This window comes from Panicum virgatum, chromosome 1N (assembly GCF_016808335.1).
Source record: "Panicum virgatum strain AP13 chromosome 1N, P.virgatum_v5, whole genome shotgun sequence".
NCBI lineage: Eukaryota > Viridiplantae > Streptophyta > Magnoliopsida > Poales > Poaceae > Panicum > Panicum virgatum.
This window is the reverse complement of record NC_053145.1, coordinates 37,037,165-37,050,435: the sequence shown is the minus strand read 5'-3', so window position 1 is coordinate 37,050,435 and position 13,271 is coordinate 37,037,165. Positions and strand designations below refer to the sequence as shown.

The 13,271-nt window shown below is 49.6% G+C and overlaps 2 long non-coding RNA genes across 3 annotated transcripts; one reads left to right on the top strand and one right to left on the bottom strand.

Moving 5' to 3' along the window:
• Window positions 1-4,345: 4,345 nt before the first annotated feature.
• Window positions 4,346-5,474, top strand: LOC120655740. The gene is made up of 3 exons (XR_005667708.1): window positions 4,346-4,773; window positions 4,839-4,886; window positions 4,962-5,474. It is a non-coding gene; the product is annotated as an uncharacterized LOC120655740 (long non-coding RNA).
• Window positions 5,475-5,727: 253 nt separating this feature from the next.
• LOC120655739 lies at window positions 5,728-7,323 on the bottom strand. 2 transcript variants are annotated; one of them, XR_005667707.1, is made up of 3 exons: window positions 6,860-7,323; window positions 6,074-6,345; window positions 5,728-5,986 (listed from the first exon to the last, which is right to left on the bottom strand). It is a non-coding gene; the product is annotated as an uncharacterized LOC120655739 (long non-coding RNA). The 2 variants fall into 2 exon arrangements; XR_005667706.1 differs by having other exon boundaries at window positions 6,083-6,345; window positions 6,860-7,290.
• Window positions 7,324-13,271: the final 5,948 nt, after the last annotated feature.

Sequence of the window (13,271 nt, the reverse complement as noted above, 5' to 3'; positions counted from 1 at the left end):
TGTCTTTTTACATTTCCTTTAGCCACCATTAGTGCTTACTCCACCCAAAAAGGTATAAAGATAAAAAGATTCGCTCGAGGGCATACTGGTGCAACTGAACTTTTTAGGATATAGAAGTAATCACCAACTTTTTTAAGAGGTAACAGACTTCACAAAAATATCAAACTCTTAAGATTGATTGTATACTACTGAAAACTTTATCCATAGTATAGGTGGTATACACGAGTTGCATAAAATATCATAGTTCATAGATGGTATCCAATTGAAGTCCAAGTAAATCTGGGATAAATTGGATTGACATCCCAAATTAAATCGTGGTAATCTAATTGAAGTCCAACTAGAGTCATAGTATCAGATATCCAATCCAGTTCTCTATACCAGATTGATTTAATAGTTAGGCAATAATTACTAGATGGAAAAAGTCCATTTTGACCATCCAACTATTGCCCAAGTTTAATTTTGACCATGTAACTTTAAAACCGGGTATCTTTGACCATCGAACTATCAAAGCCATTCATATTTGACCATTCAACTATTTTCAAATGTAGTTTCGCTGACGTGGATGACACGTGACAATGAGACCCATATGTCAACCCATTTTCTCTCTTTTCTCTCCGTTTCTTCTCTCACTCCTCTTTCTCTTCCCCGCGACCACACCTGCACGCTGCCTAACTTGGCCCCGACCTTCTCACCGCCGCTGGCTGGCCTGCGTCACTGGCGAGGCAGCAATTGCGGCAGTGGCGGAGCGAGGGGCGTTTGCGGTCCCCGTCCTCACGAGCGTGCCGTCGCCATCGACCAAGGCCTGGAGAGGGATCTGAGGGGCCTGTGGTCCATGGCATCGGTGCTGGAAGACGGCATGTCTGGATGGTCTGCACTCTGGCCGCCTCTCCGTGCGGCGTCCACGCGCCGCCTCGGTCTGCTCTAGTCAGCCGTGTGTGCCGCCGCATCTCAGCCCCCCTCGTCATCGTCGTCGGCCGCTCTGGCTCCATTCATCGCCGCGCCACGCCCCGGCCCTCCTTGTCGTCATTGTTGCCTGCAGCTCCGGGGCCGCTCATCTCGCAGCCGTCACCGGCCGATGTCCCTGCCCTTCCTCTTGCGGCTGCAGATGGAGGGGTGGCTGGCTGCGGTTACCAGGAGCAGCGCAGCGGGGAAAAGGAGGCAGCGCTCGTGGCCATGCTGGAGAGGCGAGCGCAGCCGGAGCTGCAGGCGGTCCGGCGCCGTGTTCCCCACGAGAATGAGGTTTTCAGCGAGGCCGGTCAAGATGAAGCGGAAGGGAAGAAAGAGAGAAAAAGGGAAAAAATACCTGACATTGTCATCAAAACACCCAGCAAAACCACCGGATGGTCAAATATGAACAATTTTGATAGTTCGATGGTCAAGAATACCCGTTTTTGGAGTTGCGTAGCCAAAATCAAACTCAAACAGTTGGATGGTAAAAAATGGACTTTATCCTTACTTGATTACCTACATCTTCTCTACATCATAAATCAATAAAGTGGTAGTACTGGTGCACTGTAGAATACCTTTATGTTGGAACTTTCAAGAGAAATTTCCCTATTTAACACTACTAAAGTTCATAATTCCTTGACCCTCGAAAGTTCAAAATTACCTATTTGACACTAGATCTAAGTTTGGTTTCCAATTTGACACTTCCGTCTAATCTGTTAGCTATTTCCGTCCAGGTGAGAAAGATAATTAATAACTGGACCAAAATACCCTTGTCATAGCAGGCCAACCTTATCAATGTGGAGTGTCTATCCCTCACTTGAGTGATTTGGAGGCTCTTCTCACTTAATTTTTTGGACCACTGGATTAAAATTCAAGGGCTCTTCTTCATCTTCTACCTCCCTTCATCTTCTACCTCCATCTTCTCCCCTTCCACGCGGCCCAGCCCTGCCGCCACCCCCGACGCGGGCGTGCTAGGGCTACACCGGCCCCTCCCGCCGCCGCCTCCCGCAGCCGTCGCCCCTGCCCTGACCCCGCCCAACCGCCGGCCTCGCCGCCCCCGTGACCACCACCACTGCCGCCGGGCCGGCCTGCCGCCGCCGGCCCTCCTTCTAAGGCCGGTGGTGAGCAGCGGCCCCCCAGCAACTCGGAACCCTAACTCGAACCCTGACCTCCACTACTAGAAAAAGGCCCTCAGGCACCGGTTGTAAAGGGGCTTAGGTACCGGTTTTTCCAACCGGTACCCCGAATCCAAGACTAAAGGCTCGTGCCTTTAACACCGGGTAAAACAACCGGTACCTAAGGCACTCATTTTTGTCAAAAATATGCATGCGGGTGGTGGCTGGGATTCGAACTTTGACCTCTTTCATCACGTGTACCTTCTTTACCATCTCACCTACACATCACTTGTGATGAGAAGAGAGATATTTTCCTTTCGAAGTAACCCTTGGATGAGCCTCCAACCGGTACCTAAGGCTCATCTATAGGTTCCATCAACTCTAAAAGTACCGGTACGAAGATGAACTGGTACCTATGCTTCATACCGGTACTTTTAGGGTGGACCTTTGGCTTGTTTTCTACTAGTGCTCGCTAGAGTTGCTCGCCGGAGTTGGAAAAGAAGGTGTAGATGAGGAAGAAAAAAATTCGAGTGAGGAAAGCCTCCAAATCACTTAAGTGAGATTTAGCTTTCCCCTATCAATGAGATCGTCAAACTCTTGGTCTCTCCCTCTTCGTTCTCACTCCCCCATATGGCCATATCCTTTATGCATGGCATGCGATGGCGGCCTTGTAGCCGCTAGGCCATGGAGGGTGCCAGCTGCGGCCGATGCCAAGTCATCCGGAGCACTACGAGTGGGCCAACCTGTGCGGCGGCCTGAGGTGCATGGCTGCCAGCCTTCGGGTGCAGCGGCGTCTGTGTGCAATGCTTCTGTGATGGCCTCATCGCCGTGGGGCTCCAAGCGGCGCGGGCACCCGGGCCACCGACGACGGGAGCGCGCGGGGGCGCGACCACGCGAGCGGCAACGCGGGCTGCCAGGGAGGCACATGTGGTGACGTGAGCACGCAGGGGGCGCGGGCGTGCGGCCACAGGCGCAGCCATGCAGGCTGCCGGGGAGCCACGCGCGAGGGCGCGACCACGCGGTCCGTGCCACGCGCTACGACGTGCGCCGGAGCGCCAGCGTCTCTCGCTCCCTCACGGCAGACAACGCTGCTCCAACCATACACTCGAGCTAGGACAGGCCTCAAGCCATCATGGATGCAGGGGCAAAATGGTCTTTTCATAGGCCCACTTAACACCGTTACAGCCCCAATGGACGGTAGTGTCAATTTAGGAACGAAAGTTTGAACTAGTGTTGTATGGGGAATTTTCAACTTTAGAGGGTCATAGAGAGAATTAGGAACTTTAGTAGTGTTAAATAGGGAATTCTCTCAATTTTCAATGGCCAGCTGAAAGTTTCCTTCTTCATGGAAGTTTTTTGTTGCAATGCATTGTTGCATTTGGATCCATTTAAAAGCTGGAACGACTTCATATTAGAGTCATCCTTCCATCAAAAGCTGCATTGTCTCTTCAAAACAGAGCTTGTTTCTACGGATCCAGGTATCAGGAGCCATTCCAAGTTTCTTCGGATCGTATACTTCATTGCAATACTTGAACCTGTCTTTGAATGATTTTAGCGGGACAGTTCCAATTGGATGTCCATTCAATAGAGGTATCTCTTCAAGGAAATAAGGGCGACACCGACATGGACGGAACCGCCACCGCCGCCACCCCACAGCTCGCCCCCTCCACTCCCAGCCCCGCGCCACCGCTGAGGAGCTTAGCCAGGAGCTGGCGCAGGCTCGAGGAAGGCAGCGGCCGGGCGATTTTTTTCCCAACCCCCTCCTCCCTATCCCCGGTCATCTCGGGGTGAAACCAAAGCGCTGCCACCTATGCCGTTGGCGGAGGTGGCTGCCGGAGGCCCGTATGGTAGCTGGAAGGCCAGTGCCGAGGCGATTTTGCCCGATTCCCCCGCTACCGCACACGGCCTATGTGGAGAGGAGGTGCCAACGGCATCGGCGTGGCTGAGATGGTGAACGTGGTGGCTCATGGCAGCAAGGAGGCGGCGCGGTGGTCGCACGGCGTCAGCTGCATTCGGGCTCGGCATGCATGATTCGGTGCGCTGACCAGCGTCGCCCCTCCTGACCTCGTTGCGTCCGCTCGTCGGCAGGCCTATAGCGAAGGCCCCTCTCCTCAACTCCTCTGCTCCCTTCCCACACGACCTGAGCGCCGCTAGGCGGCAGGCCTGCAGTGAGGTGGGGGAGGTGGCACCAGATCCAGCCTCATCCCTTGATGTAGGCGTGTCAGCGGGATGGTAGTGGCAGCTACGACGGGAAAAACTGGGGTGCGCCCCGGGCTCACGGAGGCGCCCCTGCGCCCCTACGCCAGATCGTCGCCACCTGTCCCCGCTCAGTATCGGAAGGCCGCACTGCGCCTGCTCCAGCTCGCCACCCGTGCAGGCCGCCCGCTCGGCTCCTTTGCTGCTCAAGCGCCAGCTCCAATCACGCTCGGCTCCGCTCCAGTCTATCCCGCCAGGAGGCCCCCGCTCGCTCGCTCGTCTCCTTCGATAAAAGTCTCCAATCGCAAGGAGGAAACCCTAGCGCGCTGATAACGAGCGAACGCGTTGGGTGCCGTCACCATCGCCGGTCAAGCACGAGGGCTCCCGCCGCAAGGCCTCCCGGCGCGACCCCGACAGCGTCACCATCTCCGCCATCATCCCGGAGCTGCGCCTCCTCGTCGCGGGCGTCGCATCGTCGTCCCCTGGTACCTTGTCGTCTTCTACCACGATGAAGGTGCGGTGATCAAGTTTTTTCTTCTTTCTAGTTTGGTTTCTAACATATAGATTCGATATTCACAGAACACCATGTCGGTTCCTAGATCAGTGGAGAATGAAGGTCCTATTGAGGTAAAAAAAAACTAGACAAAATATATATAATGTTTTTGATATAGTACACCATTAATTTACGATTGATATGTACAGGAAATGGTTGATAAATCTGGATAAAATTTGATGACACCTATAGTTGGAATGACTTTTGAATCCGAGGAAAAGGCTTATGAGATGTACAATACTTATGCCGGACAGGTTGGGTTCAGTATTAGAAAGAGCAAGACAAAGCGCCGCCAAGATGTGGTAGTTTATATCAGAAACATCTAGTATGCAGTAGCCAAGGACATCGAGAAAATGAGTCATCACAAAAAGGATATTACAAGGAGGGGTTGTGATGCTCGTGTTCAGTTTAGTATCAGCAGAGAAGGTATTTGGACAGTGCAAAAGGTCGAACTAGAGCACAACCATTATCTTGCTAGTCCAAATAAGCGATGAATCTATGTAACTGTGCTCTTTTGCTATTAAGGGACCTTAGGAAATAAGCATGTTCTTTTGTCCCCATGAATGGTATTATAGAATTGTGTCAGTTCCAAAAAGTTTGAATCTGTTGGAAGTATAACTGTGCTCTTCTAATGTTAAGGAACCTGTCATTTGAGTGAACCATATTATTCATATCCCTCGCACTGTTCTTTTATCATAAAATGAATCAGCCAAAACATAAACCTGTCACTGTATATAAACTGAACGACAGCCATGTTGTGTGAACTTTGCCTTTATCTCAGCATTCCATAGCTTGCTCACAAGTTCAGCAGCCAGTGTAAGCTCCTTCACATTTCTTTTTTGTTCTCGATTATATGGGCAAACAAGGATCCCAGTCAATAGTTATTTATTTTTCAGCAAATGAGAGAAAATCACATGTTCAAGAACAACCATATTTATTTCAGAATAATCTCTCTTTTGTAGTACATCCATACATTGTACAATTTGAAACCTACACTATATACATCAGACTGTTAGCCTGCCTCATCATGTCTGAAGTGATCAATCATGTAAAATTTAACTAACAACTAAGACACAATTTGCAGTCATAAGTTGAACAATTGAACATCTGATTGTGACCAGCAACCAAGACACAGGCGACAAGGACATGCTGCCTATGCCAAAAATCTGTGATCCTGAATAATTGCATAAAGAAGAGTATCAGTATGTATGAAACCACTTCGGAATTTACTGGCTACTGAGTTGTTAATCGGAATTTGTACCATTGTTACCTAAACTTGGAACCACATCAATGGACCTGGCCAATTCAGCAAACAGAGGTAGCAAACAGAGGCACGAGAAAAATAAATCTTCACCAATATCATATAGACTGGCACAAGAGGCTTCATCGCTGCCGCGTCCCTAGTTCATGTCATGTCGGGCCAGTTACATTCTTCTCTCTTCCTTGCCGACGGACAGACTTCATGGTGTCACCACCATCTTGGCCAATGCGTTGGGTGCCTCATGCCTCCCGCTTCCCAGCTGGAGGTAACTGCTGCCAAATAGACACAAGAGACGTCAGATCTTTATTGTCGATTTTAGCATTCAGTCACAAACTACATGCCTCAGCTTATCAACTGAGTTTTTTATACTCAGTTGATAACTGAACTTGTGGATTTATAACCTGCAATTATAAATCTTTATGTTGCAAATATTATCTTGTTTGGGACTTCGGGTACTCTTTATAAACAGTACTAATTATAGCTGATATTTATTCCTTGGAACATTACTGCATTAGTGCATCACCAAAAAGTTAAAATATGTGGACCTTTCTTAGCTCTGACAAGATTTAGACACAACCACTACTGCATACACAATAAGATGGGACATTCCAGCATTGACATTCTCTATCTAGCTGCAAAAGTAAAGACTACTCATATATTATGTTATCTAGTAAAAACCATGACATGAGACATAAGCAAGAGTTCATAGCTGTTGTCGAATACTAAGTTCAAATAGTGGAAATCCTAACACCTAGATATCTGTAAATCCTTAATCGAAATTTGTACCTTGGTAACCTGAACTTGGAACCACATCAATGGAAGGCACCAATTCGGCAAACAAAGGCAGCAAACAGATGGCGGACAGGGATGGCAGCTGGACGGGGAGGCAGCAGCGGCCACGCCCGGCTGCGGGCGGGGCAGCAGTGGCGGAGGGAAGCAGCCGCGGCCGACGCGGCGCTGGGCCGCCGGGCGGAGTCAGCGTGGTCGACGGGGAGGCCGGCCCGGCGGGGAGGCAGATGTGACGGGCGACGGGGAGGAGCCGGCTCGGGCGCGCGGGAGCGGTGGCACCGCCGGGAGCAGGGGACGCGGCGGCTCTGGTGATGGGAACTGCGGCGGCTCCGGCAATGGATCTGCGGCGCATCTCCAGAGCTCCGAAAAAAAAAGAGAGCGAAGAAAACAGAGCCGGGCGCTGCCGCTGAGCCGAGCCACGCTGCGTGAGGAAACGAGCCGAGCCCCGCGCGCCATCCGTCGGATCCTAGCGGAACGGCATCACGGGAGGGGGCGCCCGCGAGCTGGCGTGCCCCATTTTCTTCCGCTACGACACGCAGGTGGAGGCAGTGCTAAGGTTCATCGACCCTCGGGAGCTGGGCCACTACTGGTGGGCGCACCACTTGGTCTAGTTGGCAAAGTGCAGGGCGACGACCTCATTGAGGTCCAGCCAGCTAGCATAGACATGCGGACGTGGCTTTGAAGAGCGCAGGGAGAAATCTCAGTCCGGCCTCACGCCAGCCAGCATTGGCTCTGCTTTCTTTCATGGAGGCTTCGCCGATGCACCACCCTACCTAACACGTCTGTGTTGAAGCTGGATGCAACAGAAAACTGTTTACGGGAATCCTAGTTGGCATTATGCCGACTTCAACATTGGTGACACCTTTTGGTGCCTTCCCCTTCTTGGAGGATATGTTGGTATCTCCTCACACCCATGTGTTAGGTGGAGGTTTACGTGACGAGACATGGCAAGTATGGATGATCCAGACATCAAGTTTCTATGCAGACAGAGATATGATGGATTGGTGTTGTGTGAACACATTGCAAAAACAGGAAAAAGAAGAAGATTGAAGCTTAACCTTCTAGCTTTATTTCTTTGTTCTTTAGTTTCTCTTGTTTTTGTGAAATTCCTCCTTTGAGGTTTAGAGTCTAAGAACTCTCGTAACGCGAGGGGCGAGAGCTGGATCCCTTATTTGGCTGTAGAGATTCTCTTGAGAGTGTTCAAGGCCGGGACATTTCTTTATCTGAAAAAATCTCTTCAAGGAAATAAGATGTTACATGCATTAACTGCAATACATGGGTTGCCACCTTGCTTGACATGTAACTCGAGTGGAAAAGGGATATCTTATTGTCAGGGATAGAACTCCAGGTACCCACAAGGAAGCTGCCTGCAAGAAAAGAAGTAGTCGGACTCCAAGTAGAACTTCTCTATAATCCTACTAGGATTTCTACCTCGTAACTGACTAGTATCCCACCCCTGGAGTATATAAAGGAGGGCTAGAGTATCTAGATCGGTAGAGAACCAACCCAAGCCTAAACTAGGGCTACACAACACCCAAACACAGGGTGCAATATACAAACCCCAAACAGATCGTAGGGTATTATGCTACTCTAACTGTCCGAACCTGTTTAAATCCATGTCTTATGTACTCGCATTTACCTTCAAGGTCCAAATCCAACAATCTCTCGCCAAATAAATCTCCTACCTAGGTTATCCCTAGGTAGGTTGGCAGTTAATACACCAACAGTTATACTGAAGATTGTTCTTCCACTTGATGTATTTTCCTTGCTTTCATTGATGTCTATTGTGATTATTTTTCACTAAGAGGACAAGACAACCTCAAAGGGTTTCCATCAATAATAAGAAGCATAAGAAACACTCTTATGCTGACATTTTCAAGGGGACTAACCATTTCTCACCAGATAATTTGGTTGGGGTGGGTCGGTTCGGGGCAGTATATAAGGCTGTATTGGACGTTGCTGCTCTTCCTGTAGCAATATTGCTGCTCTTCCTGTAGCAGTTAAAGTGTTAAATCTTGAGCAACATGGAGCAGTGAAGAGCTTTTGTAATGAATGCAAGAGGTCCTGAAAATAATCCGTCACCAGGATCTAATCAACGTCATCACCTCGTGTTCTACCATCGATTATAGCGAGAAGGAGTTTAAAGCTCTCATCATTGAAGATATGCCAAATGGTAGTTTGGAGAAGTGGATCCATCCAGAGACGCCACTAAACCTTGGGGAAAGGATAAACATAGACATGGATGTCGCGTATACTTTGGATTATCTTCATAACCGTTGCCTGCCTGCGTTGGTTCATTGTGATCTGAAGCCAAGCAATATTCTATTGGATTATGACATAACAGCACATGTTGCTGACTTTGGATTGACAAATTTTCCCTGCAGCATAACAGCTCAACAGTGTCCATGTGGACCCATCGGTTCAATCTGATATAGTGCACCAGGTTAGTCATTGTTGGAATAAAGAGCAATTTAGTGATGAACAAATTAATTCCGACAATCATAAAAGGGGCAACAGCAGGAGACATGGATGAATAAACCACTGGCACTACGTAACCTAGTGCTAGCAACATGAAGAAAACAAAATCGATTAACACGGAGAGTTTAGACATTCTCACAGTGGGGTTGTCGGCACCAAAGCGATGCAAAAGTAGACGAGGCAGACCGTCGATGCAGACCAGCGACTCCAGCTAGAGGAAGTAGACGGTCGGCGAGCAGTCGCGATGGCGCTTCCCAAAAACCTTATACGTCCCCTACCCCGTGCAGGGACATGAGGAGACGTGAGCTTTGGAGATCCTGCTCTCCCGACGCTGATGGCACGTCGGCGAGGCGATTGGGAAGACTGAGGTGGCACAGCCCGAGAGTATGAGGAGGAGAGGAAACAGTATGTACTGAAGACGACGTCTCGCCCCTAATATATAGACCGTTGTAGCTAAGGATAGTAATTAACTGCTTAATCACAGCACTAACGTGATTGACCTGCCCGTTTAGTCGACTGTCGTAATTCAAGCAATCACCATTAGTGCGAGAATAATTGCTTGCCAAATTAAGCCACCTCAATTTTCTCCATGCATGCAAAAATATTGAGCAGCAAAAGGAAGCCGCGCGCCCGCAAGGTCAAGATGAGAATTTTGACGGACCATTCACGCACATGTCGTGCGCCCGCATATTTTGCCACACCACGCCCCGGCGAGGCGAGCGAGCACGTGTGGGGCTTCCTTTGCCTCTCCTCAATAGCTTCAACCAAGTGGAGACAACTCAACTATTTAAGTTGGTCTCACTCCACCTAGAGTAGCAAGGTGGTACTAAAGTTTCCCGCCACCCAATGCATGTGTGAGTGGGCCTTTGGGATTTATTTGGAATTATTATTTGGGCCTAGCCCAAAACTTCTAACAATCCCCCACCAGATCCCAAAGGCACGCTTCATCCTCCCTATATCATAGTACTGTTAATATACCAGCCTTTCCAGTGGAAACTGATTAAGGTTGAACATCCACCTAGAGCTACAAGATAAGACCAATCCACAACTTCACAATGGACTAAGCCTTGAATTGGCAGTTTGGTGTGAACAAGCTTGTCTTGAAGTTTTGACTGATACTAGGCCACCATATGCCTACCCCGCGAGTGGAGCGTATAGGTCATACTCCATGTCTCACTTCATGAGTGTCGGATTGCTATTCCGGCCAGTCCACCAGGGGTGTACCCCGCGGTAGAGTTTCAGGATGGGAATCTCAAGACCAAGAGCTCGATGGTAACACAAAGATGCAGGGACTTAGACAGGTTTGGGCCGCGATGTGCGTAATACCCTGCGTCCAATGTTCGGGGTTGTATTAGAGTTTGTGGAATGCTGCGAAAAAAGGAGTCTCTGTATGGGTCGACCTACGTCTCCTTTATATAGACTAGGAGCCGTAGGGGTAAAAGGAATGATATGCTCGGCTTGTTTTACAAGGAAGGAGGTCGGTTGAGATCCCTAGATACCCAGGCTTCTAGCTGGAACCTCTCATCCTAATCCACTGGGGATCCCATCTACGCACAGCCGAGTCCTACACGCCGAGTAGTCGTAGCCGAGTCACCGAGCAGCGTAGTCTCCCGGGTTCAGGGACCCCACTCGACAGGGAGGTATATAGATCTATCTCCGTCAAGCCCCCGAGCGCCGGAGGGCTGAGTCAAATTTGTCGTACCGAACGAAGTCCTTCGGTGCTCATGATGATTGTTCGTTGTGGTTTGTAGATCCAGAACAGGATGCGCCCCTGGGCGCACCCGTTGGATGTTGCCCCCGAGCCTCGGAAGGTTTCGAAGAAGCATTTCGAGGGTCAAAGAACTGATCTTTAACTCTTGTCTATCCGAATGCTTGAGCGTACAGCCAATGTTCTTGTTACACTGATCCCCTGAGGATATCAGCCTTTAGCCGCCTTGAGATTGCTACGGTGACCGAACCCAACTCGGTTACCCCGACCCTAAAGCCCTGGGTTAAGTCATTAAGATTTTCTGAGTAGCCAAATGTCTAGGCCTTGAGGCCTTAGCTGAGTCACGGTTTTGAAAAGCGGTAAAGATAGAGTTTGATACAAGGTACCACTCATGGGGGTCTTCCCCCAAGCTAGCTTCAGGCTCACTGCTGCTGGTTGGGATTAAACCCAACCCGACGGTAGTAGGCCCTCCACTCCTCCTGTGATTGCTGCTATTGCTGCTCCAGATTGCGGATCCTCTCGCCTGTGTATCACTGCCAGTTTTGAGTTGACTCGATGTGCTGGCCCAACGACTCGTCGATGTTGGTGGTGCGCACGTTCAATTCGCCCAACTGCCGAGTCAGAGTGGCAAAACCTCTGGACGAAGCTGTACGTCGCGGGGGTCCGCTGGAGCTGGAACTGGTGGACCGGTGCCCTGAGGCCTGCCGTGCCCACTCGGTGGAGCTGGCACTCTACCATGACGAACCTCCAGCCTCATATTGCTGTGGTTGAGGCTGCGGTTGCTGCTGCTTGAATTCCTCCCTTCTGGCCCTGCTTCTTGTAACCCTGCCAGGAAGACCAGAAACACTATGCCTGCGGCTCTCCTCTTGTGGAACAAGAGGGATGGTTAGCGAACGACAGTTATACAAATATTACCCCGCATTTGGCAATGGGATTTCATTTGCATAACCAAGCGAAAAGAAAATCAAGGAGTCATCCGGGCCTTTCTTGAGCGTGTGGCCTTGAACCAAGTACGCCTCATCGATCATAACACGGAGCTCCTTAATGAAGGGAACGGGGTTCCCATCTAAGATTCCCATGTTTGATGCGATGCGGGTAACTAAAGAAGTGCATTCAATAGGACCCATCATCCGAAAATTTGTGAGCCATTGCTTAACCATTGCTTGTGCGGGGGAGATTCAGGATTTTGTTGACCATGGCGTATAATATCATCAACTCATCGTTCCGCACTGGTCGTGGATCATCTCTTGGAAAGAGAGTGATAGCCACCCACTTGTGCATCAAACGAAGAGTCGGATTTTGAATGTCATTGCACCGAGGTGCAAACTTGCCATGAATAACTTGACCTGAAATCAAACCCCAAAACTCATGTCGATCAAAACCGCGGCAAGCTTTTGCAAGCGAAATCAGCAAGCGTGCGCTAAAACCAAGGAGGTGACTGAAATTTCTCCAATTAAAATAGCGTTCAACTCCAAAAATTCGGAAAGAAACGCCATCGTCCACCTCCTGAAGAGTGCAAAGAAACTGGATGGTGAGGAGACGAGAACCATTCTCCTCAACGGGCACAAAACCATCCCATCCAACCGCATGCCAAACACGAGCGAAGTCAACGTCCATACCAGTTTTTTTCGAGAAGGTCCAGATTGAAGGCTCTGGTATGACCAAAGCTTCGATTCTTGATCATGGCGTAGGCTTGACGCTCGCAGTCATCTTGCAAGTCGAGGTACGGTGCGTCATCTTCATCTATTTTCATGTCCTCGGCTTGCGGTTCTTCAGCTTGCTCCTCTATTTGTTCCTCTAGTTCGTCTTGCTCATAGTCCATCGTGGTCGGCGTTGGTGTAGGTTCGGGGGAGTGACGGGAGCTCGACCCACCCCATGAATGAGATGAGCTTGACCCTGTCATCTTCTTGATAGCTCTAGAAAGTTTCCGACCTACACCCTTCGTGCTTGCAACAAGAGCGAACAAGAACGAATGAGAACAACTCGGTTCGGGTTATGTTAGCGAAATCAAAATGAAATTCTTACCCGAGAGTTATTCCTCCAAATATGTGATCAATCTTGCAGCAAAGAAATGAGAGAGATATTTCTTGAAACCAAACTTGAGCCAAAATCCAATGGAAACCCGAGCAAGAATGTGTGAGAGGGTGTCTGAGTGAAGGAAGTGAGCATGAGAGCTTCACACCCCCTCTCGGCCTCTATTTAAAGGGAAGATGGCGCGTGCAC